The following is a 13,456-nucleotide window of genomic DNA, read 5'->3' as shown; positions in this document are numbered from 1 at the left end:
TGCAGTATGTCAGGAGGGAACCCAGTAATGGGGTGAATATGCTGCAATGCCTTGCTGTAACACCAAAATGGGTTACATATTCTCCTTGTACAACATTTTGCACATGAAGATCATGGCAGGCCTTTTCTCTCATGCTAAACTCTCCTTCAGAAACTTCACTGTCCTGTATTTGGGCTGAAGTACAGCAACAGAATCTGCAAACACAGTTTCCTCGAAAAGACTGCACAAAGCCTGCAAGACCATGAGCAGCCAGATTGTCAGCTGCCACACACAATACAGTGCCCCTGATACACTGACCAAGAGTTTCAATGAAAATGCCATCCTGCTCGAGTGTGCAAGTCCTTCAATAAAGGCAACAGAACACTTCCATAACCACATGTCTGCACATCAGATGCCTTGCATAGCAGAGCTAGTTGTATGACATGTAGGCTGGACCTATACTCACTGGGTATATTGGCAAGCAACCAATATACTGCACAAAGTTTGTGGATCTTTCTAGCTGTGCCTAAAGGATTTGCTAGTTGAAGGTCATCCACATACAAAATCAGTGATAATTTCAGCTCTCCTGCTGTTGACAGTAATTGATTTTCTTTGAAATATGTTCCATCTTCATGAGACATGTACCTTCCAGGGGATGATGGTTTGCTTTTTTGAATTTTATCAAGAAGATCAGTATTTTTAAACATAGTTTGAAGCATCTGTAGTATTGGAACATACACTGCTGTGTGCCGGCTAGAATCTACAGTATATTGCTCTGGCATTACCAAAGGGTAATTACATCTCACAAATGTTTTCCTTCGCTTAGAAGTGGACAGCTCTGCACCTTCCACAGTAGCACTGACAAAGACGTTACACTTCATGATAGCTTCCACTAATTCATTAAGAAGAACTTCACTGAAAGACTGATCATGTTCTCACAAAACCTTGATGACTGAGTCTCTCACAAGAGGTTTGGACAGTGAGAATATCTGTACCAAATTGTCAATTATGTCTTGTATAGCTGTTGCAGATACATGAAGAACACTGTGCATTTTCAAGAACAAAGAAGCCAAGTTGTTTCTCAGTTGTGCTTGCAATTCATCAGTGTCATTCCTAGATTCATGAGGATTACAGTCAGGAGTACACAGCTCATACAAATTCTGAGAAGAAACAGCCTCATCAGATTCAACCTGACTACATACTCAGCTGTCACTGTGTCTTAAGATGTCTTGACAGTATTTATAAGATGTCTTGAGACATTTTTTTATGCCAAGACGTCTCAAGAACGTCTTAAGACGTATGAGTGAAGACACTGTCTTTGTCTTGAGACATGAAAGTTACGTCTTAAGACAAAGAAGTAATTATTTTGTGTGTCTTGAAGACGAGGCATCACTTTGTCTTAAGACATAGAGATGTTGTGTCTTAAGACAGTTCAGTTGAGACCAAAGAGTGGTCCATTACAAAAGGTCCTGTGGTATGAGTGTGGTATTCCTGTGATACTGCCAAACTGAAAATTACTACTGAGGATTACCACAGCACTGCCTAATGTACAATATAATGAGAATATAACTATATAAGAGAGAATATAAGTATGTCCTCAAGAAACAGCCTGCTGTCATCTTATGGTTTTTGTGTGATATTACTAAAAGAACATTCACTAAGGTTTTACTTTTATTTTCTTAAGCAGATCAGGGCTGCCCAAAGTTAGACTTTTAATTTGTATAACTTTCAAAATTATTATCTCCAGTATTTGGAAAACACGAACAATAATAAACAAATGTATTTGAGTAGTAATATAAAGACCTGTATTGTTTCACCACGTAAAATTACATAATAAACAGATTTTTGTTTGAATGTCCAACTTCATACTTTGACTTTAATATATTAAGACATGGCCTCCAGTGATGCTGTATGATAATGCTGTACAGCTGTCTTATGTATTTCAAGGGTTTGCAGTTTTCTATTCTGTGTCTAGATTAAAAAAACAAACAAACAAAAACAAAACAGCACAGTTCCTTCAGTACAGAGAGGGGCGAACCGGGAGAAAAGCTCTATGGGAGGACAAACAAAAGACTGGCGGGAGTTTCAGAGCAATCAGAGCGCGCGACTCTGCCGCTTGGACGTTCGGTTTTGAAGCGCGAGCGCTCTCCGCCGTTCCTCCGTTTAAAGCCAAACGCGACCGTTACAGCCGTTTACAGTGAGCGAGTCTCTCAGGTCGCTACCGCGGGCAGTTTATCGAGTTTGTTTAGCGAGTGTTAAACCTCGATAAGACTCTCCTACACTCCTTACTCAGACAGCGCCGCCTGCCGGGGGAAGCTTTCAGCTCCACAAACGAGGATTTTCAGATGCGTAGTTAGCTAAGCTAACTAGCTGACTGGACCGAGTGGAGTGACGACTGCAGCGGTCAGAGTCTGCTTTTAAAAGGTGAGTAGTGACCGAATGAGATGAGCAGCCTCACTGACAGTCAGCTGGAGTAACTTTTGTTTCTGTATTTCTGGTCGATCTGCCGAGTGAAGACACCAACGGTAGGTTAGCGTATGTAGTTAGCTAGCTAGCGGCTAAGCGGCGTGTCTGTTTACGCCTCGCGGCTGCGTCAGATGTCGCTTAGCACGCGCTCCAAATGAAAGACTGCCTCAGAAATAAACCTAAAACTGAACACAGTGCAGCAGGGTCAGCGCACTGATCACAGCGCAGCAGGGTCAGCGCACTGATCAACACAACAACACTGATCCCAGCGCAGCAGGGTCAGCGCACTGATCCCAGCGCAGCAGGGTCAACGCACTGATCAACACAACAACACTGATCCCAGCGCAGCAGGGTCAGCACACTGAACAATACAGCAATGAAACTGAACATAGTCCGTCAGTCTGTGTGGTTCAGAGAGGGTAGTAATAATTTTAATTTGCTCAGTTACATTTACTCTAGTAACGTCTTGGTGGATTTGTACTTTCTAGAGTATTTTTAAAATGTATTATCTGTGCTTTAGATGTTTTACTCAGCTACATTTATTAGTAATATATAATGACCAGTTTGTTTTGTGTTTTTCATTGTTATGCCTTACTGTTGTTGTTTTGCTACATTTACCTCATGCGTCTGTTTTGTTTTAGATGTTTCTCATCAGAAATCATCTGAAGCTGAGCAACTGGTGAGACTCAAGTTTTAATTTTTTAAATGAAACTATTTGAATGTCAGACAGATGTTTAGATTTGGTGGGTATTTCAAACAAATATATTTCATGAAGTATTTATTGTAATACAGAAGAGCAGAATGTTTAGGTAAATCCGGGTTACAGTATTCAAATATCTGCGCTTTGTTCATTCAATTTATTAATATGTTATTTGCCATTACAGCTGTGTTCAAAATATCGATATGGCAAAATCACCAACACTGTATCAATATTTATGAATTTACTTCTTCACAGTGCTTTAATGTGTAATACTGCAAGTCTCAGAGCCCTACAATTTATAGCATAAAGCATGTGGTAAACATGATCTAATAGAGTTCAGCTCTTATTAATAATCATTTCATGTAATAATTCTCTGTGAGAGAGATTAGAGGCATTGAACTCTTCAAACGCCTGGTTCTTGTCACTGCCACTGTGGAACATTTTGTATCAAACTATTTTTTTGCATCTTAATGATGAAATTGTGCTTAAAAATCATGTAATTCTCCTTTAACACAGCTTTTAACAGATACAGATATCAGTACTAAGCTCACACCTGCCTCAACAGCAAATGATCATTTCTGTCACGTGTTGACTGAGGCATGTTAGAGGATGAAAACAATAGAATTGTGAATTATCTAATCAACTTTGTTGTTTTCAATCCTTCCCAAGGAACATCCTCTCTTTGGGCCTCATCCAGTATGGTGGCAGTCCATATCATTCTCAACACTCAACTGTGCTCTTACCCAAGTGGCCACATCCTGATGCTTCTTTCATTACACTGAACATCATTGTCTGAACATCAGCTATGCGTGTGAGCTGGGTGCCACGCTGGAGTTCATGCATAGGTATTATTTAAAGCCTTGTCACATTTCTTTGTGTACTAAATGCCTGAGTTGATTTTAGATGAGTAAAATTATGTATACTGTACATTATATTCTACTTATAAAGGGAATATATAATGCTTTCCCTTTTATTTACTGTGTTATGTAGCTTTTTTGTGTGTGTAAGATACAAAGCTGAAAGTATATGCCAGAGGGAGAAACTCTTTCCCACAGAAACCACTTTTCTCAGCTGCCTGAGGCCTGGAGTTCCCCAGCCCTTTTCCTTTGTTACAAGATGATGTAATCCCATAACACAATTCTTATTGCCCACCTACCAGTGAGCTTGGCACGCCCTCACACAACGCAACGCATCTACCGGAGCCCGTGTATTGGCGGAACCGCTCTGGTGCTTGATCAGTCAGAGCCAAGTGAGCGAGCTAACTAATCTGAGCATACTGGGCTCATCAGGAAGGAGGGGCTTAAAGACACAGGAGCTCTAACAGAGCGTTTCAGACAGAGGGTGAGTAAACAATTACAGTATGACAAAAATAATGTGTTTCTGGAACACTGAAGCATGTAAATGTATTATAGTCGACCCCAAAAATAAATTTATGAACATTGAAAATTAGCATAACAGGTCCCCTTTAAATTCAGCCTGCTTGTGTATGCAGATCCAAAAGTAATTTCAAATTTATTGTCTTAAAATTGATTTTTTGACAGATGCATTTTCCTCATATCTCTGACAAAGAAGACCAACACTGAGAAAAAACAGAGGAAGAAGCGATGGGCTGTGAATCTGACAGTTCTCTCACTCATCATGGATTTAACTCTGAAAGGAGAGATCGGTAACATTAGCAGTGCGATATCAGTAATGTTAGTGTTCAGGCATTACGGCATGGACATATGCACACTGTTATCTGTGTCCTGTTTCCTGTGTCCACATATGTCCACAGCTTGACTCTATTCCAGCTACCAGCACATCTGAGTCTGGTATTAATTGTTTGACAGCTGATCATTATCTGGCTCAGGTATGTTATGAGTACTGCTGGGGTTCAGACCTCTGTATTACTCTGTTGGTCAGTTTTTCTTTTTAGTCCATATGAATTTGTCTTAAAATTGTTTCCTATCATTTATAATTGTTCATAGTACTATATTGTTAATAACCTCAGCATAACTTATATACGGAATAACAGCAGACCTTAAAATCAGATTCATTGGTTTGTGGAACTGTGTATTTATTGCAGTATATTTTAAATTTCTACACAAAGTCAGTTAACATGTTTTTCCCCGTCTGTAGAACATATCAAGTGTGATGACGCTATTGTACTGTGCATATACACAGTTGTAAAAACAATAAACAATAACTGTAATTATATTTTTTGAAAGCTATGTGGGTGCTTTTTCATGGGCTATGCTTTGGATTGCAGAGTAAATTATTTGAATGTAGAAGTATTCTGAATTTTTAACAGATTAACAAGGAAATACAAACCTGTAAAATAGTGATTTTCCATACCCCTTTAAATTACTTTACTGTAATTTATGCATACTTATTATTGTTCTTGTTCTCCTTCTTCTTATTATTTTAAAAGTTGATAAAATGATACCTTCATTAAAAAATGAATCAACTGTAAAATATTAATTTTTACCACATTTTTAAAACATTAAGGGTTAATTACTATAAAAAGGTATTTAAAAGCACTGAATTAAATTTTTACATTTTCCTGCAACACTGTATTACAAAATAGTTGCATAAGAGTCTTCCCTCATACTACCACCATGTTGAAGGCATGGTATGAACTCACAAATAAACTTTCATCATATCACTGATTCCATAAACTTTTCTAATGCAACAGAAACATTTAAAGGAGAATTCCACATTTTTCTAAACTTGGCATAATTCTGTCATTGCGATGTAAACAAAATCATTTAGTGGTTTCATATAAAATGGCTTATTGTAGAGAAAGCTACAGACTGGGAACCATGTGCCTATTATTATCATTATTATTACTTTTGTTGTTAAATTTGTTCGGAAATGTATAAATGTAGTATGTACTAATGTATGTAATGTTTGTATGTTTATAAAATGATATGCAATATATTAAAATAAATGATACCATTATGCATCCTACATAGAACAAAAAAATGAAAAAAAAAAAAATTACTATAATTTTAGCTATAAATAATGTTACATTTTAAAATTCCCTTAAAATATTAAAAGTAAAAGATTTATTTAAAAAAATGTAGGTAAAATTTAAAAATACGTATTATACATCCTACATCTTGAGACGTCTTGAGATGTTATCATTGCCAAGACATCTTAAGATCCGTGTCTATAGACACGTCTTAAAGACATGTCTTCATGTCTTAAGACATGCCTCAAGATGTCCTAAGACGTCTTCATAATGTGTCTTTAGACATGTCTTAAGACATCTCAAGACATGGTGATGGCTGGGTATGTATGCATTGGGGGGCTGTCAGTTTCTGTCAAGACAATTTCTTTCTTAAAATTTGAGACATCACTGTCTGGATGACTCCTACTTTTGTGTGTGTTGAAGGAAGAATACACATTAGTAAGATAGTGACAATTTTGGAATGGACAATCCACCATCTCGTGTTGTTTTAAAAGTGTCCTTAAATGACTGAGTAGAGTTTTATCATTGAATGGCTGCTTGAATCCACACAAAGGACAGATGAATCATACACATCTCATCTGATTTCCAGCATGCACAACTGTCTGAATATGTACCCGTGTCAAGTGAATTTTCAAAGCATTTATGGACTGAAATGTGCAGACACAGTCATCATAGAGACATGGCAATGGACTGACAGAGGAAACACTGCCATGATGCAATCGATAGTGTTCAAGCACCTGTGCCCTTTTATCAAAGAGAGCAGCACAAAGTTTGCACTTCCAAACCATTGTTGGTGCCAATACACATTCACATTTTAGTAAAATTAACATCTATTACATTAAATGTCTATCAACATACCTGACTTTAAACTCCATATATCAGCAAGCTGCATCAGTTTTAACCTGAAGAGAGAAAGATGGAATAGTTTGGCTGCAATATTAGGAAAAATCCAGTTAAGCATTTCACACATATCAGTTATCTAACAGGCATTATGTGAAATATACTGTGCTCTCCCTGACCTCATAATACAAACCAACCCAAAACAAATGCATTTGGTTGGAGGAGTCTTTAAAATTGGATTTCTTTAATTCGTTACATCTTAAAAGATGAGGAGCAACAAAGAAATGCCTCAGCTGAATAACACAAGCACTGCTTGTTGGACTTGGCCACATTCTTTAAAACAGATTGATTATTTAACCTCTTTGCAGAATAAAAGTAACAGCGACAAAATCACTTAAAATATAAACACAAGCCAACTGTTACTTTCTCAATTTTTGAACAAAATAACGTGAGAAAAGTTGCTTGTTTTAAACTTTGTTTCTCCATTAACTTTTAACGTTAGATTGTGGAAAGTTACCAAGCAGGGGACACTGAACTCCAACTGCGACAGTCCTTTTTAAACAAAAATACAAGCCTACATGCAAACTACCACCTCACGTCCAAATTCATGCTGATTAAAACCAGCCCGCCATTTTACAGAGAGCATAAAAATTTAAATTAATTTATCCTGCTTAAATGTTTTGAATGTATGCACAACCGATGCAACGAGGCAAACTTTGAGGTAAAAAAAAAAAACAATACCTAAATATTAAATGAAACGTTATTTATACACCGGCTTCAACTTAAACACTCAACTTCAACTTCTACCAATTTGCATATTCAGTGGCGCAGTTTAAAATTAACTGGTCATATTCACTTTTCAAATGCATAAATATAACTGCTAAATCACTAAATACATTAGATGCAAAAACGATGCTACACAACAGCAAAATATGGTGCTAAATAAACAGATGGCTCACCAAAGTAGCGCCCAAAGAGAAAATCCGTATCGCGGCGGTCTGCAGCAAGAGAAAGTTTGCAGATTCAGAAAATTGCTGCATTCCACATCGCGTTTCAACTCAGACGTCTTCACAAGCACTCCCACGGCGAATTTCCGAGAAGAAAATATCTCATTATATCATAACTTGAAAACTGTTCACACTTTTCTCCACATTATTCAGCCTGAGGCGAGCAGAGTAAACATGGCGGACGTGCCCACATGGAGGAGCACGTACGAACGTGCATGACGTCAGGCGGTATTCTTGTAAAATTATTTGAGTGCAATGACAAAAATGAATTAAAGTGGTTTAGCACTGTAAACTTAGAATATCAAATTAGTGCAAATTACGCAGAAAAATAGAGGCGAATTAACTTTTTTATTTTTTTGAGTTATTACAACCAAATTAATTTATCAAACTTCTACTGTTGGGTTTTACAGTGCACCCAGAGCCCAAATTAGCCTTTAGAGACTGCATGAGGTGGCTGAAAGACTCTCTGGACAGACGGTAATCTGGGCAAAGGTTACTGGTATTGTCAAAGTACAGTGCAAAGACATATGTGGTGTAGTTCATCTGGCAGTATAGACTTGGTCTTGTAGTCTTTAAAAACAAGAGTTTTTTTTATATACATAAATGCTTGGATCTTAAGATGAATTAGTGTTTATTCTCACATACACAGTGTGTTTGAGTACTCCCTATTCATTTATTTATTTATTTATTTAACTAACTAAATATTAAATTATACATTACATTTTGCAGTGTCCTCTGTAGATGAAGTTAACTTATTTTCATTTAGAAAACTACCAAACCATAATCTGAATGGAGCTTTGCAAACTTTTGCATAAGACTCTATATGAATGGCTAAAGTAATTATATGAATGTTAAATGTTTGTGTGTGATTGTAATAACACAAAAGCATATATGACATTTCATTGTATTTTGTTTGATATTGTGTAGCTAGCTTTAGCCAGCTGGCTAACAAGATAGGAGCAAGAAAGTAACTTACATTCAAGGTTAACAGATAAAGCAGCACTCTTCTACGGGAGCGTCTTTGCCGTCTTAAAGCAGTGCGGTAAAAGCCACAGTTATTGGGCATTTTTCATTTATTTATTTGAGAGTCCAGCTTGCTATGACATGCGTTGTCTCCGCGCACAAATGATGTGAAGGAGAAAAAAAGAACACAGCGCCACGAAAATGGCGCAAAAAAAGTAAGTTGTTTTAAAAGTAAGTTGTTCACATGCTTGAATTCGTCTTAGTTACCTTATAAAGTGTAAAATGACTGATTAATTAAAGCATTTGTCCATATATTGTATTTTATTTCTAAGTATTTGTATAGTAGTTTATTGTATTACATAAGAACATCTCCATTTCCGTGAAGAAATGAAAAAGCAACAAACACAATGCAGCGGACTCCATTCTCTCTCACCAGTTCCCTCACGAGTTTCACGCTGCTCTGAGGATGTCACCGATAGCAAGCGACTCTGATCTGGATCCGTTTTTCCCCCCCGGAAGATCTGCGTAGCAGTAACGTCCTTTGTGACGTATAGATTGATTCACTTGCCGATGCTGGTCCAGAGAGAGGCGTTCTGAGTTGCATTTAAATTCTTTTCCGTTTAACGGTTTCAACAGTCATTTGAGGTGAGTTATCTTAATCTTAGCTATATTAATTCATATTTGCAAGTCATTAAGCTATGTTGTCTGTATGTTTCATGTTTCTATAAAAAGCAGTACAACTAACGTTAGTTTTGTTTTTTAGGATAATGTTCTCCCAAAATCTCCACCCGTTCCTTTCCAAGGTAGGTTAAAAGGAGTTATGCGCAACAAACTTCCGTATTCTGTAAAACAGGTCGCATAATTTCTGGTTCTTGAGCTACCTTCACCATGGCGCTGTTTTACTCGAGATGCCTTCAGGAGCTACCAAAGCTAAGCATAACCGATGTACATCGTATATGCAGGTTGACGTCTAAAACTCCTGCCACCAAAATGGATAAGGGGTTTAAGCTATACGCTTCCTCATACATATGCGACTACGAGGGTGTGTATCTGCTGACGTTAGATAGCTAAAGTTAGCTAACGCTAGCAGTTCCGAATAGGGATCATGTAGTATGTCACTAGCTAGCTAACATTGACTAGCTAATTTTAGTTGATAGAAAACTTGTCACTGTGTAAATTTCTGATTTTTTATTGCCAGCCATAGACCCACATAAATACGTTGTCACTTATTTGTCTCCAGTATCAAACAAAGACAGGCTGACTGGTGCTGTCAGCATCAGGGCAGGGTGTTACAGGTCTATGAGAAAAAGGGAGAAGCCTCACAGTCTGAGAGTAATGTTAGGGATGGTTTGGGTGTTCTCTTCGAGTTCTGAGTCTGTTCCAGTTCAAGGATAGTTTTTATCAAGCCTCTCAGAGATAGGAATAAGAGTAGACTAATCAGTTATTATGACCAGATTTAATCATTTACAGCATTTAGCCGACGCTCTAATCCAGAGCGACTAATCACCCTGGTCAGAAAGGCAAGAGCTGTCATTTTCTGAGACGCTTGGTAAATGCATCCACAGTTGTTCCAAGTTCATTGTTGTTTGTCTATTTGTTAAAAGACGAGGATAGTGAGGTCCCTGGGGTATAGTTGACTCTGACTGTAAACGCTTTATTTTGAGTGCCACCCTTTATTCCATCTTATTCATAATCAAGACTCCCAAGAGAAAAAATTTCTTTATGACAGCATTAACAAATCCTATTTTTGTATTTATTGTATTAATGTCATTGCCAAACTTACCCCAGCAACCTAACTAGGCTGATAATCAAACCAGTGGCTTCTGTTTGGACCACTGCTAAAGGATAAATTAAAGCTCAAACACACTCTCAAATCACTGTCAATGCTTGTAAAAGTTTCTCTCTATATACTTGTACAGATAGTGCTTCGGGATTCTGACCCTGTCATCCTCATATCAAACCGATGCTCGTGTGTAGCTGGCACTGCAGTGTGTAACCACACAGTCGCTTTGCTGTTCCAAACTGCACACTATTCAGAGCTGAAGGTGCAGGTTGTGCCCCCTGTCCAGACCTGCACTGAGACAGAACAACAATGGCACAAGCCCAGAACAGCAGTAAGTGTTGAGACGCAATTCATAGGCCTCATATTCCAAATATTAGTGATATTTAAGTGTAAACAGTAGGACAACTGTATTTGGAAACATCTGTCAAAGCCAGAGTCCAGCTTGTCAAGCATTAGGATCTGTAGGAGAGCTGTGTATTGTTGAATGCAATTTTGTTTTGACATATGTTACATACTTTGCCTGACTAGTTAGTGTTAGTAATGTTATTTTTTTCCTTTTAATTTTCTTGTGTCTTATTGTTGCAGCACTTAAGTGAGCACTGAGTTAAGTATTCATTGTAATGTATTGCACTGCACTGTGTTTAACTCTTTTCTCTATGTATCAACATGGGCTTTTGTTTCTAGCAGTATCTGAGCCCAGGACTGGCTTTCTCTCTAATCTTTTGTTATGATCCTGGGGGCGTATGGTGTTTGTAATCACTTTCCCTCTAGGATTGGTGTCTGGAGGGTCTGATTGGATACAGCAGGGGGCGCTCCAGTTACTTAAGGGCCGTTGCGGCACTGCAGGATGAGGGGACGGCTGTTCCAATGGTCGCACCTCTGCCATCAGCCTCCACCTGACCAGACCAAGCACCTGAACTTTTTGTGAACTTGTGTTATTGTTGTCTGAGTTTGCTTAAATACCTGTAAAGCTTTCCTTTTCTAAGTAAGGGGGTGAGTGCCTTATGTTTTGTATATTGTTTTCTCCTGGTTTGGGACAGGGAGGTAGTCTTATAATTGTAATTTTGTTTTGAGTTAGATTAGTTTAGTTATCCTTTGTTTCTAGTTTGTTTTGACTTTATCTCACCCCCTGAAGTTTATCTTTTGTGTAAGCTCATTTGCATTTGATCAGTTTAAAACTAGCCTTACCAACTTCTACAAGATGGTGCCTTTAACTTGTTCAAGTTAAAAGAAATAAATGCTGATAAGTGATCAATTATTTGTAGTTGGTGGTGTCTTGGTCTGGCAGTTGGATGGCGTTGGCTTGTCTTTTTTTTATGTACGACCTTAAGTGTTCCCCTAGACATAGGAGGTCGTAACACTTTTTATAACTAGCAAAGATACTTTCTCTAGATAGACAAAGCACTTTTTTTTATCTTTTTATCTTTTTTTGTCAGGGAGTTAAACCTGGGCCAATAAACAAAATGATCACCAGACCGAGACCCAATCGCCTCATGGAAGGGGGAATCAGGTGAAGTAGTGAGCTGCTATTACTGTAATTACTGCATCATAGAGGGTTATTCAATCTACAGGGCTATACTGGTATTCAGTGGTATTGTGGAATACACCTGTTGCACACTTACCATAACAAAGTTGCAAAACTATAGGCTGGTGATGAGCAGCTGACAGAAAGCCAGAGTGCCATTTTGCATGTGAAGGTATTTTGACTCTCAGTAGTTTGCATCAGAAACATAGGCTGTCTTGCAGATGTCTCTCCACAAACAAGGATCAGTTCTGTGGTTCTGGGTGTAACCTGTTCTGCCTCTAGTTCTCCTTTTGACTTCAGGTTTTTACATTTTTACATTTATAGTAATCAGTGAAAAGTAACTAAGTACTTTTACTCAACAATTATACATTCAATTTAGAGATTATTTTAATTAAATGCTACTTTGTATTTTTATGCTGCTAGATTTCAGAGGTACATGGTACATTTGGTATATATGTCTTTATATACTGCCAGTTATTTGGCAGTAGAATTAGTTTATGCAGTGTTACAGATTAAAACACCTAACACACTATATAAACTAGCAGAGCGCGACAGATGCTAATATTCTTAGGCTCATGCCAATATTTAAGTACTTTAAAAATCCAACAGTATGCCCAAAGGTGTTACAACAATGGCCTTTAAGTGGTTTCTCCATCAGGGTTTTCATGGGTGTCAGAAACCTGCAAACATTATATGCAATTTTAGTGTACAATGGGTAGGCAAAAAAGACAGAGTTCTGCAGACAGTGCTTTTTTTACAGGATGGATACCTGTGTCACTGCATGTTGGGATGCTTAATGCTATTATTGTCTTTTACAGAAGTACACTCTACAAGGGCCTGGTTGGGGACCTACTTGACATCTCCTTGCTACAAATTGGAGACACATACAAAGACTTTGACATTACAGAGAAACCTCTAGCAGCAATTATGTGCATCAGTGATGAAGACCCTTGTTGAGACAGCTTTTGGCTTAGCACAAAAGGGGAGTGTGCTCTCGTACCAGCAGCCCATATTGCCAGCAAAGTCAGTCAAGATGCACCAGGATCCTCCACCTTACCCTCAGCTGCCTCTTGAGGAATATAGGCTTGCCCCAACAGTGTGTGTGCATGTGTGCACTGAGGAGGAGCACTTCCACCTTAAAACCTTGATGGTCACATTGGACATGGCCTATAAGATTGAGGCAGCGACAAGTGAGCAAGCCGCAAACCAGGAGTGGCATCAGCTCCGTAGATCTAGGATT

At 38.1% G+C, this 13,456-nt stretch overlaps 1 long non-coding RNA gene across 1 annotated transcript; it reads left to right on the top strand.

Moving 5' to 3' along the window:
* Positions 1-1,658: 1,658 nt before the first annotated feature.
* On the top strand, positions 1,659-5,947 carry LOC118821508. Its single transcript, XR_005008339.1, has 5 exons — positions 1,659-2,403; positions 3,087-3,124; positions 3,815-3,990; positions 4,305-4,486; positions 4,687-5,947. It is a non-coding gene; the product is annotated as an uncharacterized LOC118821508 (long non-coding RNA).
* Positions 5,948-13,456: the final 7,509 nt, after the last annotated feature.

Source organism: Colossoma macropomum, unplaced genomic scaffold (genome assembly GCF_904425465.1).
Source record: "Colossoma macropomum unplaced genomic scaffold, Colossoma_macropomum, whole genome shotgun sequence".
Taxonomy (NCBI): Eukaryota; Metazoa; Chordata; class Actinopteri; order Characiformes; family Serrasalmidae; genus Colossoma; species Colossoma macropomum.
The sequence above is the reverse complement of the archived record's forward strand: the minus strand, read 5'-3'. Positions and strand labels throughout refer to the sequence as shown.